The 6,730-nt window shown below is 46.8% G+C and overlaps 1 protein-coding gene and 1 long non-coding RNA gene across 6 annotated transcripts in view; both read right to left on the bottom strand.

Annotated features, from left to right (window-relative positions):
- SYTL2 (synaptotagmin like 2) overlaps positions 1-6,730 on the bottom strand; it is a 74,506-nt gene that overhangs the window by 37,582 nt on the left and 30,194 nt on the right. The gene's annotated exons all lie outside the window — the stretch shown is intronic.
- The window catches only part of LOC109302785, a 9,817-nt gene continuing 8,364 nt past the window's right edge, over positions 5,278-6,730 (bottom strand). The window contains exon 3 of the long non-coding RNA XR_002098933.1: positions 5,278-5,289. This is a non-coding gene — a long non-coding RNA (uncharacterized LOC109302785). The remainder of the gene's footprint in view (positions 5,290-6,730) is intronic.

A 6,730-nucleotide genomic window follows, 5' to 3' on the forward strand; every position in this document is an offset into this window, starting at 1 on the left:
GTGTGCCCCCCAGATCTGTGCACAGGGAGAGGGAGGGCTGCAGCTGCAGACTGGGGCCAGGGGGGGAGGGAGGGGGTGCTGAGCTCTTCCCAGTGCAGGGGTTGGGCTGGGGCTGCACCTGCCACCTCTACCCACCTTGAAAGTGGCGTTTCATTTTGATCATAGAAAAATGTGGATTTTGGGTAAGCTTCTTTTAAATCCAAAAACTGGAGATTTTTTTTTTTGATCGGAGAAAACCAGGATCCCTGATAATGACCTTCCAAACTGATAATCACTAATGCTTCAGAGCATTAAATAGCAGCTGGAAAGAAAAAGTTAAGTGGCACCAACAAGGGGGCGGGGGGAGAAATGAAAAAGTATTGGACTATATTAAGGCAAGGTTGATAAACTAAGATTCAGGCAGGAGAGCTGTGCTAGTAACTTCAAAAGAGGAAAACTTCTGTGCCATTTAGGCACAGGATGCTATTTAAAACTTACAACCGTATATAAGCTGTATCCATTATAGGAAACCTTCTATTCAGCTCTACTATTACAGAATTCAAAATGCAAACAGCAAACAGACTGACTGGCTGATATCGATTGGTTGGTTTTACCACAGCTATATAGAAATTAAACAAATCAAAGCGGGGGGGAAGAGGGAGGAAAAGAGATTTATTTTCAAGTGGGAACTGACAGAATGACTCTTATCCATATGCCAAACAATGAAAGTTTTTACAAAAAAGTCACATTGCCATCCCATTTTCCATTTATACAACCACTTCAGGAACCTGAAAAGGCAGGTATTTTCCACAGATGGATACAAAATGTTTTCCCCTGAACACACCTCAACTTCCAGTTAAATACCATTAAAGCTCTGTCAGTTTTTCTTCAACTTTCTTAAACTGTTTTCCATCGTGGAAACACTCACCTAGCATTATGACAGCAATGATCAGTTGTTCTGCAGCTTTTTTCACGTACACTTAACATATCAGGTGCACCTAATGCCTTTTCTCCACACATTGTCTGAAAAGGGCAATTTTTTTTAAAAAAGGCTAGGTCATGAAAGTTATAACCCCACCCTCATTTTAAACAAGGTGATACTGCTTGTGTACTTTAGCTGCCAATTAAAGAGAACATGGTCAAGACTTCCTCTTCCAATCTATACTACCTTGAAGTGCGGTGGTCGATGTCTTAACCAAATCTCTCATTTTAAAAAAAAAAAGCCATATAATTTTAAGGCAACAGTGCCTTAGATAGCCTATACATTCAGATTCACAACAGAAGAGAAAGAAATGCTACGTTAAGAGTTCTATTTACAAAGAAAACATTACCCATCAAAAAGGTTAATACTGACAAAATGCACATGTTGGCATAAAAAGGATTAAAGACACTACTTACTACCACAGTGAGTCTCAAAACATCAGCTCACTCAACTCACATGGAAAACAGTGGTGAAGAAACAAGAAGATGGTGGTGAAGAAACAAAGTGATCAGCAATTTACACAGCACTGATTACTTACACAGCAACCTACGCAGCATTGCTTAGCTCAGGAGTCTCAACTCCCAAATCCCTGGCTGAAATCAAGGTCTTTCTGCAACTTGTTCAGGTAACATAACATAGCATAATCCCTCAGGAGAGAAGAAAGAGAAAGGAAAAGGAAGAGATAAGAGAAAAGGGAACCACATATATATGTAAGTAGCTGGCAATGTGGTTTTAGGAAAAAGTACATTTGAAAGAAAGTGTGGTTTGCAAAAGGGAAAGTGACCAAAACTATTCACTGACTGAGGCCAAAATTTGGTGACCAGTTTCATATAGAAAAACAAGATTGAGGGGGCAGGGAATTGTGGGGGGAGGAGAGGAGGGGGAAGAGTTGAGGTTTCGACATTTCCCTAAGCAAAGTGTTCCAAAAACTTGTTTGTAAATGGCAAGAGTTTCTAATATTTTATTTTAAACTTTGTCCTGAAATAAAGACACAAAAAAGGAAACATTTTTGACAAAAAGAAAACTTTTTTGATTGAACTAAGAAGTGTTTCTTTCTTTGTGTGCTTTGGGGCTAGGATTCAGAGAGATCTCAATAAATTGGAAAACCAGACCAAAAGAAATCTCAAGAGGTTCAATAAGGACAAGTGCAAAGTCCTGCACTTAGGACCAAACAATCCCATGCACCGGTACAGGCTTGGGACCAGGTGGCTAAGTAGCAGCTCTGCAGAAAAAGACCTGGGGGTTACAGTGGACAATAAGCTGAGTATGAGCCAGCAGTGTGCCCTTGTTGCCAAGAAGGCTAACGGCATACTGGGCTGCATTAGTAGGAGCGCTGCCAGCAAATCAGGGGAAGTGATTCTTCCCCTCTTTTTGGCACTGGTGAGGCCACATCCAGAGTACTATGTCCAGTTTTGGGGGCCCCACTACAGAAAGGATGTGGACAAATTGGAGAGAGTCCAGCAGAGGACAACAAAAATGGCTCTCGGGCTGAGGCGCATAGCTTGAGGAGAGGCTGAAGGAACTGCGCTTACTTACGCTGGAGAAAAGACGACTGAGGGGGAATTTAATAGCAGCCTTCAACTACCTGAAGGGGGGTTTAAAAGAGGATGGAGCTGGACTGTTCTCAGTGGTGGCAGACGACAAAAGAAGGAGCGATGTTCTCAAGTTGTAGGAAGGGAAGTTTAGGTTAGATATTAGGAAAAACTCTCTCACTAGGTAGGTAGTGAAACTTGGCTGGGATGATCTAACTGACGATGGTCCTGCTTTGAGCAGGGGGCTGGACTAGATGACCTCCTGAGGGCCCTTTCAAACCTAATTTTCTGATTCTATGCAAACACTGGAACAGGTTACCCAGAGAGATTGTGAAATCTCCATCCTTAGAGGTTTAAAGATCCAGCTAGACAAAGCTTTGGCTGGAATGATCTACAGGTTTTCCTCGATTTATGCAGGTTCTGTATATGCAAATTTGCTCTTATGCAATGATCATTTTTAGACCCATAATTTGTTGTATGAGACATAAATTCACTATTATACGATTGACATAGGCACCTCCCCCCCGCCCAAGCAGGTAAGTCTGTGGGGGGAGGGGAAAGGGCCATAGGGTCGGGGCCCCTTTCACCTCAGCCCCTGCTGCAGCAGCCTCGGGAGCAGCCGGCACCAGTTGCCTGCAGCCGCTGGGCTGTGCCATGCTCCACCTGCCCCCTGCGCCTGGGCTCTTCCTGTCCCCACTCACCCCAGCTCCTGGGCTGTGCTGTGCTGTGGTGCAGACAGCGGTCAGTTGCTCCTGGGACCGCAGCACCAGGGGCTGGGGTCAGCGCAGACAAGCAGAGCCCCAGGTGGCACGGGGTGCAGCACTCACCCCAGCCCCTGCTGCAGTGGACCTGGGAGCAGCCGACACCAGCTGCCTGCACCATGGCACAGTGCAGCGCAAGAGCTGGGGTGAGTGGGAACAGGTGAGGTCCAGACATGGGGGGACAGGCAGATCATGGTACAAGCCAGTGGCTGCAGGCAGCTGGTGCTAGCTGTTCCCGGGGCTGCAGCAGGGAGCAAAGCAGAAGGAACTGTCAGTAGGTGTGTGTATGTGAGGAGGTGGTGCCTCTTGCTGCTACACGATCCCCAGGAGGGCTGCAGGCTGTGCCACGCTCTTCCTGGGAGGCACATGCCCCCAGATCTGCGCGCAGGATGACAGTAGGCTGCTGCTGCAGGCTGGGACCAGTGGTGGCACCAGGCTGTTCCCAGCACTTGGCATGGCCTGCCCCAACCACCAGGGAAGAGCCCGGTGCTGCCACCAGCCCCAGCCTGCAAGGGCACTCTGCTGTTGTCCTGCGTGCAGATCCGGTGGCACGCCTCCTGAGCCCATAGCCCACCCAGGGGGCATGGACAAGCAAGAGCCACACCCCCCTGCCCAGGACCCACTGACCGTACCATCTGCTTTGCTCCTATAGGCAGCCCTGGGAGCGCACCCCTCCGCCCACTCCTTCCCTAGTCCCAGCCTCACTCCCTCCCTCCCTCATCACCTTGGGAACCTATCCCTATTCGTTACATTATGAAGTGGGGTTCACTTTATGCAAATTCAATTTATGTGCTGCTCTCCAGGAATGCACGTACCGCATAAATCAAGGGAAACCTGTAGTTGGGAATGGCCCTACTTTCAGCAATTGGTTGGACTAGATGACCTCCTAATGTCCTTTCCAACTCTAATTCCCCCCACACTCCTTTCCAAAATGTTTGTATCAGGTCATCCTAAATCTAAGCGCTTCCCCTGCCCTGTTAGGGTGACAATAATCTGGATTATTAGGGAGCACTGGATTTGCAGCTGAATAAAAGGCATGACCTGTGGCCTAGCAGAGCTGCTAACCACAAGGCAGAATGATATATTAAAAATATATTGCAAGATGCTTAGGCAACCAGATTTTGCAGAGCTTAAGATGGGAGGAGAAATGGGTGGAACATAGGAGGAGTGAGGGTAGAGTAAATGTTAATGAGTATAAACCAAAGTGTATAAATGTGGGAAAAAACTATTGTTCATTGCAGGACCCCGCCTCTTAAGGCGTGAGGCCCTTGTCTGAAGCTGTCTCCATTTCAAATAAAGCTGCTGTGAGCAATATGTGCTGGTGTTTTCTCCCTGCTACGCTCTGGCTACTGAGCAACAGGATCCGTGGGTAATTGGACTGTCGTCTCCCTAGTCATTGGGCACCGCATGGAGTCGGGGTCTAACACACCCCACCCTGGTTCGGTCAGGAACTTGAAGAATTTACTATTCAGCACAACTGTATTTCTTCATAGCCTACTACATTTTGGAACTCTATCACAGAATGGACAGAACTGCAATTTGTCATAGAGGCTGGGCAAAGATTTGGAAAATCAGATGGTAAGGAACAACCCTGCGATGGAAGAAGACTTTTCCCTACCGTTCTTAAAGTAGAATCATTTTACAGCAGTGGTGCTCAACCTTTTTGTCCATGGGGTCAGATGGGCAGTGCCCATCCCTCTGCAGGCTGGATCCAGCCAGAGACCCAATCCAGAGCTCAGGGAATGTGCAGCACAGCTCTATCCAGCTGCATGAAGGGGAGGGGAAGCCCAGCCCCGCTCCAGCCATGAAAGGAAAGATGGCTTGGCCCGGACAGCAGGGGAGGAGACATAACCAGAGTCCAATCCAGCCCTGCATGGGGAGGGGCAGTGGCACAAACCCGGGGGGGGGAGGCCGGCCCCAACCTAGCCAGGTGGAGGGAATGAGGTGTACCCTGCCCTGCAGGAGAAGAGAGCATGGCTGGGCCCCAAACAGCTGTGCACAGAGAAGGGCACATAGCCTAGCTCTAGTCTGGCCACTGAAGGAAGGGGGGCAGGGCCTGACCCTGATCTGGTCATTCAGGGAGAAGCTTGTAGCCCAGCTCCAAGGTGTCACACAGGGCTTGGGATTTTGGCTGCTCCCTTGCCACCAAAATCCCAACTCATGGGGAGCCCCACCACCCAGATTCGAAGGCTCCACAGGCTGCATTTGGCCCTCTGGCCAGAGGTTGAGCACCCCTGTTTTACAGCAATGGCACAAATATAACCAGGTCAGTAGTAAAGCTGTTTCCCTCTGGAGACCATTTTATGGACTGTGAAAATCTCCATTATCATTATAAGAAACATACAACAGCAGTTGCCTGTCATTGGCAGGGTCAGCAAAACAGCTAAGAGGACATACAAAACTAACCGGTCCTGGCCTTTTACAACTGAGCTCTCCAGAAGTCAGGGACAGGCCATGCTGATAAGCACATGTGTAGGGAAGTCCACACGCTTTAAGCCAGTCAACCCAAGGCATCAACTTCAGAAATTAAGACCTATCCCCCTCACCCTTTCATAAATATTAAGGCTATCTGCATTTTTAAAAGAGTAGCATTTTGGACAAAACCTTTAACCTTGTGAGGCTATGGTATTAACATTTGCAAGTAGTGCACTATAGCCCAGACTTTTCTGGACTAAAATATTACACTTTCCTACGGTTCAGTACACAAAGGAAAACCCTGAACACTGCCCTTCCCTGAACTGCATATTTTACATGCTCAGCCTAAAGATATAGTTGAATAGAAAATATTGACAAACTGAGTCACTCCATTGAAACTCATTCTGAGCAAGGTTACATCCCCAAAGGCACACTTTGCACACCCAGTTCACAAACGTTATCACGTGACAAAATATCACAAGAATCTAACACAGCAGAAAGCATCATTTATAGCTTGGTAAAAAGGAAAGAAGAATAAGGAGAACCATCCTCCAATCTGGGTACATAATCAAAAGGCCAAACTAAGCTAGCACTTTTTAAACTTCAGCATTAATCTGGCCCAAGAACAAGATTTTCTGTACACAGTAAAATCTTCTGCTAGAAAGTATTGTTCCAGACATTCACAGCTAGCAAGTATCACTTTGTTGGCTTGGCAATTGTTTGAGATGCTGTGACATGACTTAAGTGTCCTATCAGTGCCAAGTTCTGAAGTCAAGAACTGTTTTGTCTAAGTAAAGATTGAACAATGGGTCCCTAGCCTGCATCACACTTTAAAATCTTCTTTAATAATAACAAGTAACAGCTCTTGAGTGACTAAGCCACCCTGACATTCGAGTGCTCTGGAAATGTTTTTAACCTGTGTTATGAAAAATTAACAGGTAAGAATTATGCTGTGTTCACATTTGATTCCAGCTGTGTCTGAGACAGCTGACCTTTCCTTTCCTTCAGAAAAATGCAAAGAAAGCAAATTGTGAAGGACCCATGGTTGAAGGTTTCATAGT

The sequence above is a fragment of the Gavialis gangeticus genome, unplaced genomic scaffold (assembly GCF_001723915.1).
Source record: "Gavialis gangeticus isolate Ggan-Ray unplaced genomic scaffold, GavGan_comp1, whole genome shotgun sequence".
Lineage (NCBI taxonomy): Eukaryota > Metazoa > Chordata > Crocodylia > Gavialidae > Gavialis > Gavialis gangeticus.